Source organism: Giraffa tippelskirchi, chromosome 6, assembly GCF_054371585.1.
Source record: "Giraffa tippelskirchi isolate mGirTip1 chromosome 6, T2T-mGirTip1v1.2.pri, whole genome shotgun sequence".
In the NCBI taxonomy this organism is placed as follows: Eukaryota; Metazoa; Chordata; class Mammalia; order Artiodactyla; family Giraffidae; genus Giraffa; species Giraffa tippelskirchi.
Genome location: NC_137280.1, coordinates 55,353,630 through 55,370,316, shown reverse-complemented (window position 1 = coordinate 55,370,316; position 16,687 = coordinate 55,353,630). Strand labels below are relative to the sequence as shown.

Genomic DNA, 16,687 nt, shown 5'->3' with positions numbered 1-16,687 from the left:
GAAAGAGGAGAGTGAAAAAGTTGACTTAAAGCTCAACATTCATAAAACTGAGATCATGGCATCTGGTCCCATCACTTCATGGGAAATAGATGGGGAAACAATGGAAACAGTGGCAGACTTTATATTTTGGGGGTCCAAAATCACTGAAGATGGTGACTGCAGCCATGAAATTAAAAGACACTTACTCCTTGGAAGGAAAGTTATGACCAGCCTAGATAGCATATTAAAAAGCAGAGATATTACTTTGTCAACCAAAGTCTGTCTAGTCAAGGATATGGTTTTTCTAGTAGTCATGTACGGATGTGAGTGTTGAACTATAAAGAAAGCTGAGTGCTGAAGAATTGATGCTTTTGAACTATGGTGTTGGAGAAGACTTTTGAGAGTCCCTAGGACTGCAAGGAGATCCAACCAGTCCATCCTAAAGGAGATCAGTCCTAAGTGTTCATTGGAAGAACTGATGTTGAAGCTGAAACTCTAATACTTTGGCCACCTGATGTGAAGAACTGACTGATTGGAAAAGACCCTGATGCTGGGAAAAATTGAAGGCAGGAGGAGAAGAAGACGACAGAAGATGAGATGATTGGATGGCATCACTGACTCAGTGGACATGAGTTTGGGTAAACTCTGGGAGTTGGTGATGGACAGGGAGGCCTGGCGTGCTGTAATCCATGGGGTCGCAAAGAGTCAGACGCAACTGAGTGACTGAACTGAATTGAACTGAATGGCAGTTCTATTTCCAGTTTTTTAAGGAATCTCCACACTGTTCTCCATAGTGGCTGAACTAGTTTGCATTCCCACCAACAGTGTAAGAGGGTTCCCTTTTCTCCATACCCTCTCCTCTGTGTTATATTTAAAACAGATAACCAGCAAGGTCCTACTGTATAGCACAGAGAACTCTGCTCAATATTTAAAACAATCTAAATGGGAAAATAATTTGAAAAAGAATAGATACGTGTAGAACAATGGCTGTACACCTGAAACTATCACATTGTTAATCAACTATACGCCAATATAAAATAACAAGTTAGAAAAAAAACACACCATAAAAGGAGAAAATGAAGCAAGCAACGGCAGTGCAGAGGTACATAGGCCTTGAGTGGACTAGAGATTGTTCTGATTGTTGTCTACATCTGTCTTTGGCCTGATCTCCGTTAACGTCATTATCAGTATCTTCCATGAAGACACAGAAGGCAAGGTGTGTGGGTGACACAAAGTCAGGGAGGAGCGTGGGTGCCTTTGTATGCGTCATAAAGATACCAAGAGCTTTCAGTGGACTGAGAGCAGACAAGTGGATGGATGCATGTTTCCTGCCTTTGATGGAGTAGCAAAAAGAGCTTTAGACAATGAAAGGGGAGCTCTGAGTATGTGTGTTGTAATAGCTGTGATGCTGTAACCATGCCATTTCACGCAGTGCTGCCCAGGGCGTAGGCCATGGACCACCCATTCAGAAATGGCGTGTTGCCCTTCCTGGAGGAGGCAGGAGTGCCTGCCAGGCGTCAGTGAAATTCATCATGAAGCACATTGCTTAGTGGAGCCGAATAGGTACAACTTGCTGGGTAAAGGAAGCAGGGAGGCAACTCACGGTCCAGAAGTCCCTCTTCATCTCAGGGAGAGCCTACCTTTGAGTAGCGCTGAATTGCAAAGGCTCCTTGGTGTCAGGACTAAGTACTTAGTACTAACAGTGCTACGTACAGTATTTGCGTCCTCACATTTGGACAGAGGCACAGCAGACCTGAGAGCTTCTCAGGTGGTTCAGTGGTAAAGAACCCACCTGCCGATGCAGGAGACCCAAGAGACATGAGTTTGACCCCTGGGTTGGGAAGATGCCCTGGAGTAAGAAATGGCAACCCCCTTCAGTATTCTTGTCTGGAAAATTTCATAGACAGAGGAATCTGGTGGGCTATAGTCTATGGGGGTTGCAAAGAGTTGGGTACAATGGAGCAACTGATCACAGCAGACTGAAGGCCAGTGTCCTGGAAGGAGTAGGTTCACAGGCTAGACCAGACTGCCTCACTTTCTTTATCGGATGGATGGCAGCAGCAATATTTAACAAAAAGGGCTGTTGTACTGAGGGTCAGAGGTATAACGGCAAAATTCACAGCGTGTTTCTTTGCACGTGGTAGAAATGTGCTCAGTCCATGGAAATAAGAATTAGTGTGTTTCTCCTTCATGCTTCTTGGAGGAAAGTACTGTTGTTTTCCCTGTTTCATAGATGAGGAACTGAGCTGAGTTCTGATGCAGTTTAATATCATCCCCTGGTCATGCAGTTCCTACATGTTGGGCCCAAGCATAAAGCCAGGTATTCTCTGACTTCAGGTTTTCGACAACTGCTTATTGATCATAGCGCACTGCCCATTCCTGGCCAGGCCAGACCAGTGACTTTGAATTCTTTTGACCAAAATTCAATTGTCATAACCTAGTACCACTCGCTGTCCTTCCACAGGCACATGGACAGATAATCTGATACAAAAGTTTCATGAACTAATTCTTCCCCTTCATAAATACAATGCACTCTGAATTCTTCTACTCCATTTTTTAAAGAAAAAGCTGATGGTGACCTGTTCAAATTGACTTCATGGCCCACACATGTGCTGGAACCCACAAAGTGAAAGCACTGTAATAGAAAATTCTGTGAACTCTTCAGTTCTGATTTTCTGATTCTCCTAGAGAAACAAAACAAAAAACCACACACACACACACACACACAAAAGCCTTCCAACCCAATTCCCTTTGTCCAGAACAGAAGCCCTGAACTTGGGAGTAGTTTATGTGGAAGAGAATAAGGATTTTAGCCTCAGTTGACATGTGGAAACGCAGAAGGCTTGCCTTCAAGGCCACCTCAGGAATCCTGTGTTCCCTGTGGGGCGCCAAGTTTTAAGAGAAATCAACTACCCGAACACGTTCATTGAAGGACAGTCAAGGTGGAACAGAGTCTGAAATTGTTCAAGGAGCTGGACATGTTTAATCTGATTCTGATGGAAAGAGCCTCTACATCATTAAAAAATAAATATATTACGATAATAGGTCTCTATTGGATACTAGTTGAATAAGGCTTGGCCCATCTGATGCGTTATCTCACATCAAGCTTATTTTTATTGGTTTTTTAGATTTTGGTGTCTAAAGTGAGAATCATGCAAAATGATTGTTACTGCACTTCCGTCCTGGGAAAGGCAGACAGGAAACCGCCCCTCCCAGGCTGAGCGGAGGAGCTCTTGAGCTTGCCCTTGGCCAGACGTCTGCCCAGCTTCAAAGGGGTTTCAAAGGGCGGTGACCGACTTCAGCCCAGGCCATGCTTTGGAAGTCAGACCTTCGTCTGCCAGGAGCCGGCCCGCCCGGGAAAGCCCCCTGCTCCCCAGGCTCTGGGCTGGTGGGAAGCTTTTGCCAGGCTATTTCCCTCCCTCTGGACTCCCAGTGAATCAGGAAAGGAGGGAGTGAGAGCTGAGAGGTCCCTCCCCAGGTTTCTGACCTCGGGAACGCCTGGGGCTGGAATTCCCCCCTGAAAAGTGGCTCCAACAATAGAGGTTTGCGCTGTGTGGCCAGGCAGAACATTCTATTGGAAGAAGAAGCAGGTTTGGTGGTAGTTTATTAAATTCAGGAAGGAAAGGGGAGAGAGGAGTCATGAATGAATCAAAGATTGCAAAATCTTGAAGCCAAATCTGGCCCCTGAACACAGTGGGAAAACTCAAAAGGTACCGATGTGGGGGGTGGGGGAGAGGATGGAACTCTCGTGGAACTTTCTTTGTGGCTTAGAGTTGGAGCTGTGTTCATGAACGTCCATATTCATGAAAGCTGGAATAGTTAAAATATGTAGCTCTTGCTGCTCAACTGTTTGCCCACCCGTGTTAAGTCCTGATGCTTGGGGTGAAATGTGGTCACAGTTAAAAGGAAAGTGGGTCTTAGGGATGTTAGAATTGGGCTGTTGTCTTGGACAACAAACCATTCATTCGTTCATCCATTCATTCATTCTCTCTCAGAGGGGAGATGGCCTCACCTTCTCCCTCCCCATCACCGGCAGCTGTCCAAGGTCCCAAATGACTGAGTGGAGAAGGGACACCTTGGATGTAACCAACTGGAAAAGATTCTGTCCTCGAGCTCAAATTAAATTAGTCTGGAAGTGACCCAAGGGGGATTCTCTTAAAAAACTGTGCTAGAATATGTGTGGCATAAACTGCACCATCGAAACCACTTTTTAATGTAAGAACAGTTGTGTTAAGTTCATTCACATGGTCATGCCACCCATCACCACTGTCCACCTGCAAATTTCATCTTGCAAAACTGAAACTCTGTCCAAAGAAGCCTTTGGTATTCCTCTCTCTTAAACTTTTTTTTTTTAAATAACAAACTGCGCTATCTTTTGCTTGCAAATTTCCAACAAGTTAGTAAGGTAGCGATAGTAAATATACCAGTTATCATAGATACAGTTGTCATCTTTGGAATGAATGTATCTGTTTTAAGCCTGGCCACTTGCAGATGGAGCCTGACCTCTAAAAAAGTCTCAAGGACACCCTCTCTAAGAGTCATTCAAAACCAATCTTGGCCTGTGGGTAAAGGTGATGCGAATAAACCTTTTTCTGTGAAAAGAACTGTGATGTAAAAGACTGACTGGTCCAAACCTGGGTTTCTGACTGATAGGAGTGCCTTTGCTATGCTAATGAGGTGGTGCTCCCCAGGCTCCTAGGTAGCCTCAGGTTGGGGGCTGGTTTACCAAGGAGACCTGCCACGTGATTAGAGGTTTGGGACCCTCAGCTTCCTGACCTTGAGGAGGGGGCAGCAGCTGGAGACTGGGTTCATTCTCTTGGACAATAAGTTAATCAATCATGCCCACGTACTGAAACACTGACAAATACTCTGGATGCTGAGCTCAGAAGAGCTCCCTGGTTGGTGAATGTGGACAGGCCTGGAGGGTGAGATGCCTGGACTTACAAGGAGGGGGCAGGGAGGCTGTCTCTCCCTCCCTCACTCACCCTATGGGGCTCTTCCTTTGGCTGTTCCTCCTGATTTGTATCTTTTTATAGTAAAACTGGACTTCCCTGGTGGCTCAGAGAGTAAAGAATCTGCATGCAATGCAGGAGAGCCAGGTTTGATCCCTGGGTCGGGAAGATTCCCTGGAGGAGGAAATAGCAACCCACTCCAGTATTCTTGCCTGGAGAATCCCAGGGACAGAGGAGTCTGGTGGGCTACAGTCCATGGGGTCTCAAAGAGTCAGACATGACTGAGTGTCTAACATTTTCACTTTCATAGTAAAACCAGAGCTTCCCTAGGTTCTGTGAGTTTTTCTAGAAAATTATTGAGACCAATGGGTCATAGGAACCTCTGAGTTTATCACCAGTTGGTCAGAAGTTGGGGGAAGACCTCGGAATCCTTGAAGTGCAGCTGACGCTAGTGTGAGGGCAGCCTTATTGGGCGCTGTTTGCTTTGCAGTGTAGTGTCTGTTCGGACTCCAGGTGGTGAGTGCCAGAATGAACTGCAGGACAAAACAGAATTTGTTGTTGTTGCTCAGTCATGTCCGACTCTTTTCAACCCCATTAACCATAGCACTCCAGGCTTCCCTGTCCTTCACTATCTCCTGGAGTTTGCTCACTCATATCCCGTGAGTCTGTGATGCCATCCAACCATCTCATCCTCTGTTGCAGCCTTCTCCTTTTGTCTTTGATCTTTCCCAGCATCAGGGTCTTTTCCAGTGAGTCAGCTCTTTGCATCAAGTGGCCAGAGTATTGGAGCTTCAGCTTCAACATCAGAACAGAATAGACCTCTGCTGGAGAAAGGGGAGAACAGCTCTGAATCTGGCTGTGTCTGTTGGAAGACAGTTCTCTGGGGATCTTCTGCCTGTTACACATCTTGCCATCAGGACACTGGCTGCTGTTTGTTCTCTTTCAGAGGATTTGTGTTTAGCAGACAGCCCAGGCGGACAGAGATGTGTCTCTCTCCAGAGTAAAAGACAGATATGTTTACTGTCCTTTAACAAGAATTGAGTTTCATGAACCCAGGGTTCCTTTTATATGACACAGCACATTGCATATCCAGGTGTCATCTGGCCCTCTAAGCATCACTCCATGGGGTTGGGGCCAAGGGATCTGGCACAAAAATGCTCACTCTTTGGCTACTTCTTTTGCTGTGAGGAGTAACCTGTTCTTCAAATCAAGAGTGTTATGAATTCTAGCAGCATCTGTGAACTGAGGCAGCTAGCTTGTGACTGGGAGAAGCTCAGACTCTCCAAAGTTCTGAACAGTGCCCCCCATTAGTTTCAGGACCTTGGGAAAGTGAACACTGTGGACCTGAATTTTAACACCTGTATTGTGCTAGGTCTTCACAAAGGTCCATATAGTCAAAGCCATGGTTTTCCCAGTAGTCAGGTATGGATGTGAGTTGGACCATAAAGATGACTGAGTGCTGAAGAATTGATGCTTTTGAACTGTGTTGTTGGAGAAGACTCTTGAGGGTCCCTTGGACAGCAAGAAGATCAAACCAGTCAATCCTAAAGGAAATCAGTCTTGAAATATTCATTGGAAGGACTGATGCTGAAGCTGAAGCTCCAATACTTTGCCCACCTGATGCAAAGAGCCAACTCATTTGAAAAGACCCTGACGCTGGGAAAGATCGAAGGCAGGAGGAGAAGGGGACGACAGAGGATGAAATGGTTAGATAGCATCACTGACTCAGTGGACATGAGTTTGAGCAAACTCTGGGAGATAGTGAAGGACAGGGAAACCTGGTGTGCTGCAGTCCATGGGGTGGCAAAGAGTTAGACATGACCTAGGGACTGAACAACTACAAACTCTAAGAGTCAAAGGTTCACTGTAGTTTACCAGTTTCTTTAGTTTATGGTGCTTACCAATGCTCTGTATAGAGTTTTCCTTCCTGTATATGACTCACAGAACTAGGTAGGAGAAGGAAGGAGGAAGGGGGAAGGAGGATGTGAAATGAGAGAGCAGAGGATGGAGGAAGGTGAGAAAACTCACACTCTTTATCCAAGGGTTTGGAGATTGTTTCCAAAGCACTGAGTGTCTGATGTCTGGGAATCTTCTTTCCAGGGTGTTTCTCCTGAGGAAAGAGGAGCATCTTACAGACAAAATTTATCTTTAGCAAATAGTTAATCTCTAGATTAATTGGAAATTTTTTCAAGTGATGTAAATTATTTTGACTAATTAAATTTATGTATAAATTTGTAAATTGTTTCTTTTTCCAGATGAAGCTGGTGATCCCACCATCCCCAAGGTAGAAGCTGGGAGGGGTGTCCCAAGATTCTCCCCTCCTTCACCCAGCAGACCTGGTCTATTGATTACATCTCCACCACACCCTCAGTTTTGCCCTCTTTATTCATTCCCACTGCTTTCTTTAGTTCAAGCCTTTATTACTTATTTCCCAGAGCTTAGCAAAATGTTTTATTTGTGATAGGTATATTAGTCTGCCTTTTCTAGAGACACAGAACCAGTAGGATGTACTTGCATCTTTGTATCTATGCATGTGCGCTGAGCAATGTCGCTTTAGTTGTGTTCAACTCTCTAAGACCCTATGGACCATAGCTCACCAGGTTCCTCTGTCCATGGGATTCTCCAGGCAAGAATACTAGAGTGGGTTGCCATTCCCTCCTCCAGGGGATCCTCCCAACCCAGGGATCAAACCTGGGCCTCCCACATTGTAGGCAGATTCTTTATAGACTGAGCCACCAGGGGAGCCCATCTATATCTATATCTGTATCTTAATCATGTTTGCAAAATCCCTTTTGCCCATAACATAACACATTCATAAGTCGCATGTTAGAATGTGGACATCTTTGAGGATCCATCTTTCTATCCTTCGGTCAATAAATACTGCAACTAATAAATACTGATGAGTTAATGAACTATTGGTATCATCACTTGACTGGTTTCTTTAAATCCAGTTTCATTGCCTTCAAGCTTAGCCACATTATCAGAATGGTAATTACAAAGTAAATGTCACGTCTCTCCTCTGTTTGAAATTCTTGAGCCGCTTGTCACAGACTGTAGCATAAAATCCAAACTCCCATCACAGCGTGCACCACCCACCTTCCTCCCGGCTTCTGTCATAGCCTGGCTGTATACAGTAGGTTAAATGATGCAAAATTACTGATAATTGACCCATTTTGAATTACAAAAATAGCAATTTATACAGTTCAATTTAACATCGTCATTAACCACACTGATACGCTGTCTCAACATAATGTATGGTTGTCTCATTGTAGCAAGATTTCTCCAATTTCCCCTTTCTTGTTGAAGTTCTTCACTCCTGTGTATAAATATAGCCCACCAAGTTCCTCTATCCTTGGAATTTCCCAGACAAGAATACTGGAGCGGTTTGTCATTTCCTTCCCCAGGAGATCTTACTGATCCAGGGATCGAACCTGTGTCTCCTGATTGCCAGGGGGATTCTTTACCACTGAGCCACTAGGAAAGCCTGTTGCACAAATTATGAAGTACTTGGTGTGATAAGGTTGTGTGTGTTTTTTGTATGAACTTTAGCACAAGATGCAGTCTGAACATGGCTTTATCTCTGCTAGCTGTCTTCCTCTAGATGTTATAATTTTGTATCCTATGGTGATCCTTCCCTCTGGCAAAGACTGAGGTCAGGCTGGCATATAATAAGCATGCAGAGAGCAGGGTGAGGCTGACACAGTGTTTTCAAGCATCTGTAGATCTGCTTGGGGGCTTGCCGAATTTCCTCAAAATGTTTGTATCCAAATAGGTCCTCAACAAATGCTTGTTGGGTGAAGAAATGAAAATAATTGCCTTTGCTGCACTGTTTTGTTGCTGTTGTTTAGTCGATAAGTTTTGTCCGACTCTTTGCGACCTCATGGACTATAGCCCACCAGGCTCCTCTGTCCATGGGATTTCCCAGGCAAGAACACTGGAGTGGGTTGCCATTTCCTTCTCCAGGGGATCTTCCTGACCCAGAAATCAACCCCAAGTATCCTGCATTGCAGGCAGATTCTTTACCACTGAGCCACTGAGTAGGTAGGCAATAATATTACTCAATGAAAGAAAAAAAGGCTAGTGTGTCAAGTCTATCCAACCCAGGTCCTTACTTTGCAGAGGAGTTAGATGCTCAGCAGAGGTGAGGACACTTCCAGAGTATAAGACCTGCCCTGACCTCTGATTGTCCACTGCACCATCCTGCCCCCTGCTGCTCAGCTCATCCAAAAAAAAAAAAAAAAAGATCAGTGTTTCTAAAGGCACAGTTTCCTCTGGACAGAATTTCTCACTCTCTCAAATTGACATTTGGAGTCACATTCGAAGGAACTTTGTTTCTTATATGTTACACTTACAAAAATTATATCTTCTGTGTCTAGGAGAAAGGCAAACAGATTGTGCCTTTTTCTGAGCATTTAAAACCAATATGAGACCACAAATTAATAGTGAAACACCCCCAATAAGCAAATGATTAAATGGATAATAGGCTTCCCAAGTGGCACTAGTGGTAAAGAATCTGCCTGCCAATGTAGGAGACATGAGGGTTCAATACCTGTGTTGGGAAGATCTTCTGGAGAAGGAAGTGGCAACCCACTCCAATATTCTTGCCTGGAAAATCCCATGGACAGAGAAGCCTGGTGGGTTATAGTCCATGGGATCACAAAGAATTGGACGTGACTGAGCGAATGAACACAGTTAACACTGATAGTGTGTGCACTTTAGAACATGTGAAGAGGATGGGTCTCATGGTATTTTTACCATAAAAACAAACAAGCAAAAACAAAGGGAGGCAAGGAGAATCTGGGAGGTGATGATGGATCAGCCTATTTCCTCGACTGTGGTGATGGTGTCATGGCTGTTTTGCAGATGTCAAAGCTCATAAAAATGTACATATCAAATACATGTAGCCCCTTGTAGTCAATACATCTCAATAAAGTCATTAAAAAAAAAAAAACATGAAACAATATGAGACCTTCAGCCAGGGGTTCTGGTGACCAAAATGAAGGTGACATGGATGACAATGATTCATCATCCTCTGGGCCCCCCACTCCCGCCCCTCCCCGCCCCCCCGCCGGGCTTCTGGCAGTACTCGGAGCTCCTCTCTGCCTGGGCTGAAGAGGTATGCACATGAGTGTTGAGAGAGTAAGCGAAGAGTGAAGGCAATACTTGCATGTTGATAGTCTAGTATGAAAGATTACTGCTTGTTAATTGTTAGAAGTCAGAGTTTAGTTTAGTTTTTTTTTTTTTAAACAGGCCTATCTTTTAAGTGGAGCTGCTGCTGCTGCTGCTAAATCGCTTCAGTTGTGTCCGATTCTGTGCGACCCCATAGATGGCAGCCCACCAGGCTCCGCTGTCCCTGGAATTCTCCAGGCAAGAACACTGGAGTGGGTTGCCATTTCCGGAGCAGCACTTAACAAACATCTGTTGAATTTAATCAACCTGCTTGTTAATGGGGACTTGACCATCACGTCATGATGTCTTACCAAACGAAAACATACTGTTCAAGATAAATACTCAAAACATCAACTTCAGGATAAGGTAAAAAGCTCACACGGTCACATGCCACCTTCTATTTGTATGCCAGAGAGAATCCATTGAACAAACAGGTTATTTTATTGGTCGTTTAGTAAAAAGTTTTATTTGAAGTAGATTATTTGGTTGCATATTATAGGTAACTAGAATGGCAGGGAAAAAGCACCTGTGTCTGGACATTTCTGTATTGGAATGAGAGGAGTGCGCTTACTGACACTCACTAGTAGTTGTGAATTTGAGACTAGCTCTGTTCTTGGCCAGCCTGTGGCCTGTGAGTTACCTGCAGTGCTTGCCGTTGCTACAGGTAATCCAGGTGACAACACAAACATCGCCGTTCCCTCTGACCAGCACAGACAGAAGCCCAGTTCACTTCCAAGCAGCGTCTGGAGCCACAGGCTCCCCAGGTTGCCAGGCCGTAGGCTCTGACCCTTCCCGACTCCAGCCCTTCTGATAAGACATTCTGGAAGCAACTGAGGAATTTCGTCTTGGAAATTACAGGTAAAATATATGCTTTTTTTTTTTTAATTCTCCTTACCCTTTTTAAAAACAAGAATTGGTAATTAAAATGTTAAGCTCTATAATTAGGTCTTTAAAAGGGAGGCCGTCTTAAACTTTTACTGAAACGTTGAAGATTGCTCAGTGGTGTGGAAACTATGCCAATGATGGTGGAGAAAGAAAAGGCTAGAGCGCAATCGTTTTTAGTCCTGGTGCTATGGGGAAGGTGAAGGAACTTATATTTCTTGTAGGGCATCTTGGCAGATATTTCTAAGGAGTTTCAGCTTTCAGAGGTTCTTTGGACAACTCTTCTCTAGTTCAAGAACCCGTGGGCCGTGCGCAGGAGTTGAGACTAATCCCACACATCACAGCATGGTCCAGGATGCCTGCTTTAGCCCTTCCCCTGGGCGGCTTATTCCTCCTCCTGTTTATACATCTGTCGATGGGGACAACATTAGAAGGGCTGTGTGGGCACCGGTTCATGAACAGAGATCTTGTTTCTTTGAGTCTGATATGTCTGCATCATTTGGGTGGGGAGCCCCACGTGGCCTGGGGGACATTTGGTGTTGTTGCTCGGTAGTGGCATTCAGTGACTTCATGTGAGCTAACTTGAGGACCTCCCTGAGGGCACTCAGACTCTGTCCCCATCTCTCCAGCAACAGGAACGGGGCCACTCTGCAGCCTCAGGGGGTGTGATACGGGCTTTGGAGGCTGAGCAGCCACAGCTGTTTGTGGGTAGGGGGCAGCGCCAGTCAGGAAACAGGAATCTGTTGGAGCCCTGTTACCCCGGGGGCCAGGGATCCTCAGGAGAGGGTTCTGTCAGGCTGGCCCCACTGAACTGAACAGAAGCTTCTACTACTAAACTTGTTAATAAATCCTCAACCTCTTCATTTCTTTTTTTCTTCTTTAGTTGCTCAGTGGTGTCTGACTCTTTGAGACCCCATGGACTGTAGCATGCCAGGCTCCTCTGTCTGTGGGCAAGAATACCGGAACCATTTCCTTCTGCATTATTTCCTTTGGCATGCTTGAAATTAATGGCATAATACTTTCACAAGAACATACCATGAATGTCTTTCTTCCTTTTGGCCAACTAGAATTTGTATATTTACATTGCACCATGTGTTCTGAGTAACTCAGAATGACTGTTCAGGTTCCTTGCTGGATCAGCACCATAGAAATGGGTGTTCAGTGTCTGCTTACATTTACTTTAGTTAACCTCTTAAACTAATCTAATAGCAACATAACACAGAAGCCAGACAGCACCTTTAGAAACTTGTAAACACAGCGAAAACCTGGGCATTACTAGGGTGAAAGGACTCCTCAGCACCAGGAAATGCTAGACTAGTTTGGAGAACATAACTTAACTGGTCAAGCCATGTAGAAAGGGAACATTGCAGTCAGCTTTTAAAACATACTCTGTGACTTTTCAGGTGGTTAATTGACAAAGCGTATAGACTCTGGCCATTGGATTATCTTACTCCAGGTTAACTTACTTAATCACAAAGTAATTTTAGCAATTATCAAACAGGAAAAAAGATCAGTAAATATCATTGCTAGGACATTCTATGAGGAAATTGCTTTCTATGCACGGCTGGTGAACCCCATTATTTATATATCCTTATTGTATATGAATTAATGCCATGGTGTTGTCATAACTATACTCAAATAATGAAGACACACTCAAATATCAATGAAAATAATTTTTCCTTTGAGCAGATATTTCAAAATTTTATGGCATTTCTGGGACATTAACGTAAATATCACTTATCATGATAAAGTACTAGCCGAGGACAAAGAAACCTGGTGGGCTACTGTCCTTGGAGCCTCAAAGAGACAGACACGATTGAGTGACTGAACAACGACAAGCTGCAGGAGGCGTATGAGATTGGCTGTTGAAGAGTAGGGGGGCTCCCCTGGTAGCTCAGACGGTAAAGAATCTGCCTGCAACGCAGGAGACCTGAGTTCCATCTCTGGGTCAGGAAGAATCCCTGGAGAAGGGAATGGCAATCCACTCTAGTATTCTTGTCCCTAAGTTACTTAGAGAAATGTGGGACCCTAATAGTAATAAGTAATTTAAAGTGAAGCTTTCTAAAATATCAAAAGATTTTCTATTACTCAAATGGTTTGAAACTCGAAGTCTCAAACTTCATGTCTTAATCATGCTCATCTATGAAACTAGGGAATATAGGTGTAGCATTTTTAGAGCCATTAAGAAAATGAAGACTGATTGACAGTTGCTTTTTATTAAACAATTGTGTTATTCATATCTGAAGCTATGTGACATTTCAGAGAAGGCATCTTTGAGTGTTGAAATTATAACATTGGTCTATGATATAAAAGCCAGTCTCTGAACTAAAAGAAAGATCTTTAGTAATTAGGGCTGGTGGAGTGTCATTATACATTAAGAATTGTCATCTAAGACTTCAATATTAATTGATCAGAAAAGCATTTTCATGGCAGGTGCTAGACAAATGGCATCTGTTTTAACACAGAAGAGAAAAGCAAGTTGTGAAAGGTTTTTAAAGGTCCCTGGGGGAGTTCTGTGCAAAGAACACAGAGCTAGGCAAACACTTCCTATTTCTACAGATTTTGCCCCAGACAGTGATATAGGCTCTGGTCAACAGGAAAGCCACATGGACACCCCCTTTCTTGGAGACCCCTGCAGCTCCAAACCTAACCCTACAACACTCAAGGCATCCCAGCAGTGTATGTGAACTATTTCCCTTATGTCTACATCCTGTTATCTGCCCCTTGGTCTCACCACTCTGATAAGGAAGGAAACCAAATGCCAAGAAAGGAAGAGGAAAACCTGACTGGCTTCCCTTTAAGCCCAGAACAGAAGGGTCAGCACTCGGGTTGGCTCAGGCTGCTGGGGGGGCTTCCTAAGGAGCTGGGAGGTGGGAACAGGCCGAGAGCGACGCGCACTAGTGCCTCCTGCTCCCTCCCAACACCATGCCCCGCTCTCCCCAGTCATCCCGGGGAGCTGGATCCCAAGACAAGCTTGATTGTTGGGATGGGTCTTTGAGAACCTCGGTGTGGGGGCCTGTCTTTTCCGTCTTTGGTCTCCATTTCCACCTGTGTGATGCAGAAAAAAGACCACTCTTGTAGGCTTGTTTGATATTTAAGAGCCCAGCACATTTTTCCCCCAGTCTTTAAACTTTTTTTTGTAATGGAGTATAGCTGATTACATTATAGGAAATGGCAATTATGGAGTAGGAAATGGCAACCCATTCCAGTATTCTTGCTTGGAGAATCCCATGGCCAGAGAAGCCTGGTGGGTTACGGCCCATGGGATCACAAAGAGTTGGACATGACTGAGCGACTAAGCATGCATAGCTGATTAACAATATTGTGATAGTTTCAGGTGAACCCCGAAGGGACTCAGCCATACATATATGTGTATCCATTCTCCTCCCAACCCCCATTGCATCCAGGCTGCCACAGAACATTGAGCAGAGTTCCCTGTGCTACACAGTAGGTCCTTGATGTGTATCTATTTTAAATATAGCAGTGTGTACATGTCCATCCCAAACTCCCTAACTATCCCTTTCCCCTGGCAACCATAAGTTCACTCTCTTAAGTCTGTGAGTCTCTTTCTGTTTTGTAGGTTAGTTCATTTGTATCATTTCTTTTTAGATTCCACATATATGGGATGTCATAAGATGTTTCTCCTTAAGAGCCCAGCACATTTTAAATGCTTTAGGGATGTTAACTACTGTTATGTTTTTTGACACCACAGCCCCAAAGCCCCTATATTTGTCTAAAGAGTGGAAGTAGCTGGAAAGGGCTGACCTTGAGCAGCAGTGTTGGCTGTTTCATCAGAAATGTGCATGAGCTCACCCAGGAGGTGCTTCCTCGGATTATGTTGATGTCAGACCTGGTGGCTCTGACTGTTCCTACGAAGTGATGACTGTCCCTAGAACCTTCCCATCCCCATCTTCCGCTGGTGGGGCCTGAGGCTTCCATCCTGGCCTGTGTTCCTGATGCCAGGACTGTTGGGGCTAAGAGCACAGGGAACCCACCATGCTCTGTTCACAGATGTACACCCGCGGTCTTCGCCTCTGGAGGCTGCTTTCTGAATGTAGACTTTTTTACTGGGAGGATTTCTCTCATTTGGTCATTACAGGGTCTGATGACCACACTCAAATGACTGCCACCATTCTGGGGGGCCTGGGGGTGCCAAGCACCTGGCCCGTTTCCAAGTAGAGGAGCAGGGTGTCAGGTCTGGAGCCTGACCTGGCCTGGGGCTGAGACCCCAATGCGTGACTCTCTAGTTCAGGCTGGGTGAGTGGCTCAAGCTCTCAGAGCCGGGTTCTCCTTTCTGGTACATCAAGGAGAAGAGTGGAACTGACCTCAGGAGGGCGTGTGAAGGAAAGGGGTGCCTGGCCAGAGTCAGTCAGAGGCCGTGGTGTCACATCGCCTCCACGAGACCTTTTCCATAGCAACCCTCTGGGGTCAGGTGCCTGGCACCCCCCCAGGCCCCTAGAAATGGTGGTGTCCACTTAGTGGCATCACTAGACCTGTAATGACAGGGCCTTAAGACTCTAATATGGGGGCTTCCCAGTGACTCAGTGGTAAAGAATCCGCCTGCCAATGCAAGAGATGCAGGTATGATCCCTGGGTCAGAAAGATCCCCTGGAGTAGTAAAGGGCAACTCACTTCAGTGCTCTTGCCTGGAGAATCCCATGAACAGAGGAGCCTGGTGGGCTACAGTCCACTGAGTTGCAAAGAGTCATACACGACTGAGCTCACACACACACACACACACACATACACACACTGTGCTATCCTGTAGGTCCGTACTAGTTGTCTGTTCTATACACAGTGGTGTGTATGGGTGTGTATGTCAATCCCAACCTCCCACTTGGAGCATCTCCTCTTGGTGGCTGCCATTCCTTCCTTCCTAAAAGCTGTCTTTGTTCAGTTGGTATTCATACCTTCTCCTTGTCAGAGCTGCGGCTTTGTTACCCAGGCTGGCCCAGGACAGCTGTGGTTGGTGGTGGCCGAGCTGTAGAAAGGATCACCGTGGAGCTCGGCGCCCCCACCCGCCACCTCCCCAGACCCCAGGCCTTCACCCCCTGATTCCAGAGTGAAAGGGAAAAGGTAAGAGATTAAATGCTGATGAGTTATTTACAGGGGGCTCAGGTCCACAACTGCTACAAGCCACAAATCAACCTGATAAGACCAGGGATGTGCTGACATGGATGGAACTAACAGAGAGAAGGATTCTTGGGCCTGAGGGCTCTGGGGGTGCCTGGCAGAGTCAGTGGTGGGGCTCGGAGGCTTGCCTGGTTCCACCCCAGAGTGGATGGAGAGGGGACAGAGCTGACCAGTCCCCTTGCAAGTCCTAGATGCAGCTCTGAGACCTTCCTTTGTCCTGGGTGTTCCCTAATTTTCTTACAGTTGATCTGAACGCTTAAAATCTTGTAGTGCAAAAGGCAACCTGACTTTTGCTTCTCCAAAGACAAATCTCAAAGGAAAACTCTTCAATATAGGCAATTATTTTGTCTCCTTACATCTAAGTGCCTATTTGACATATTTTGTCAAACTTCTCTGTAGTCACAGGAGGTACAATTGTTATTCATCAGTTAAGGTCTTTAGACATACAGAGGGAAGCCTACACTTGGCAACATGAGTAGAGAACTTCCATTATATTCTGGTAAAAGGGCCAATTTGACATGGGCATCAGTATCTGAGCAATTTTTTTTTACAGTCTCAGATCCAAATACCTT

The 16,687-nt window shown here is 45.2% G+C and overlaps 1 protein-coding gene across 1 annotated transcript in view; it reads left to right on the top strand.

Moving 5' to 3' along the window:
• Window positions 1-16,687, top strand: part of RP1 (RP1 axonemal microtubule associated) — a 71,638-nt gene that overhangs the window by 17,991 nt on the left and 36,960 nt on the right. The window contains exons 2-3 of the mRNA XM_081505110.1: window positions 10,182-10,466; window positions 10,765-10,958. The gene's annotated coding sequence lies outside the window, so the exon portion shown is untranslated. The remainder of the gene's footprint in view (window positions 1-10,181; window positions 10,467-10,764; window positions 10,959-16,687) is intronic.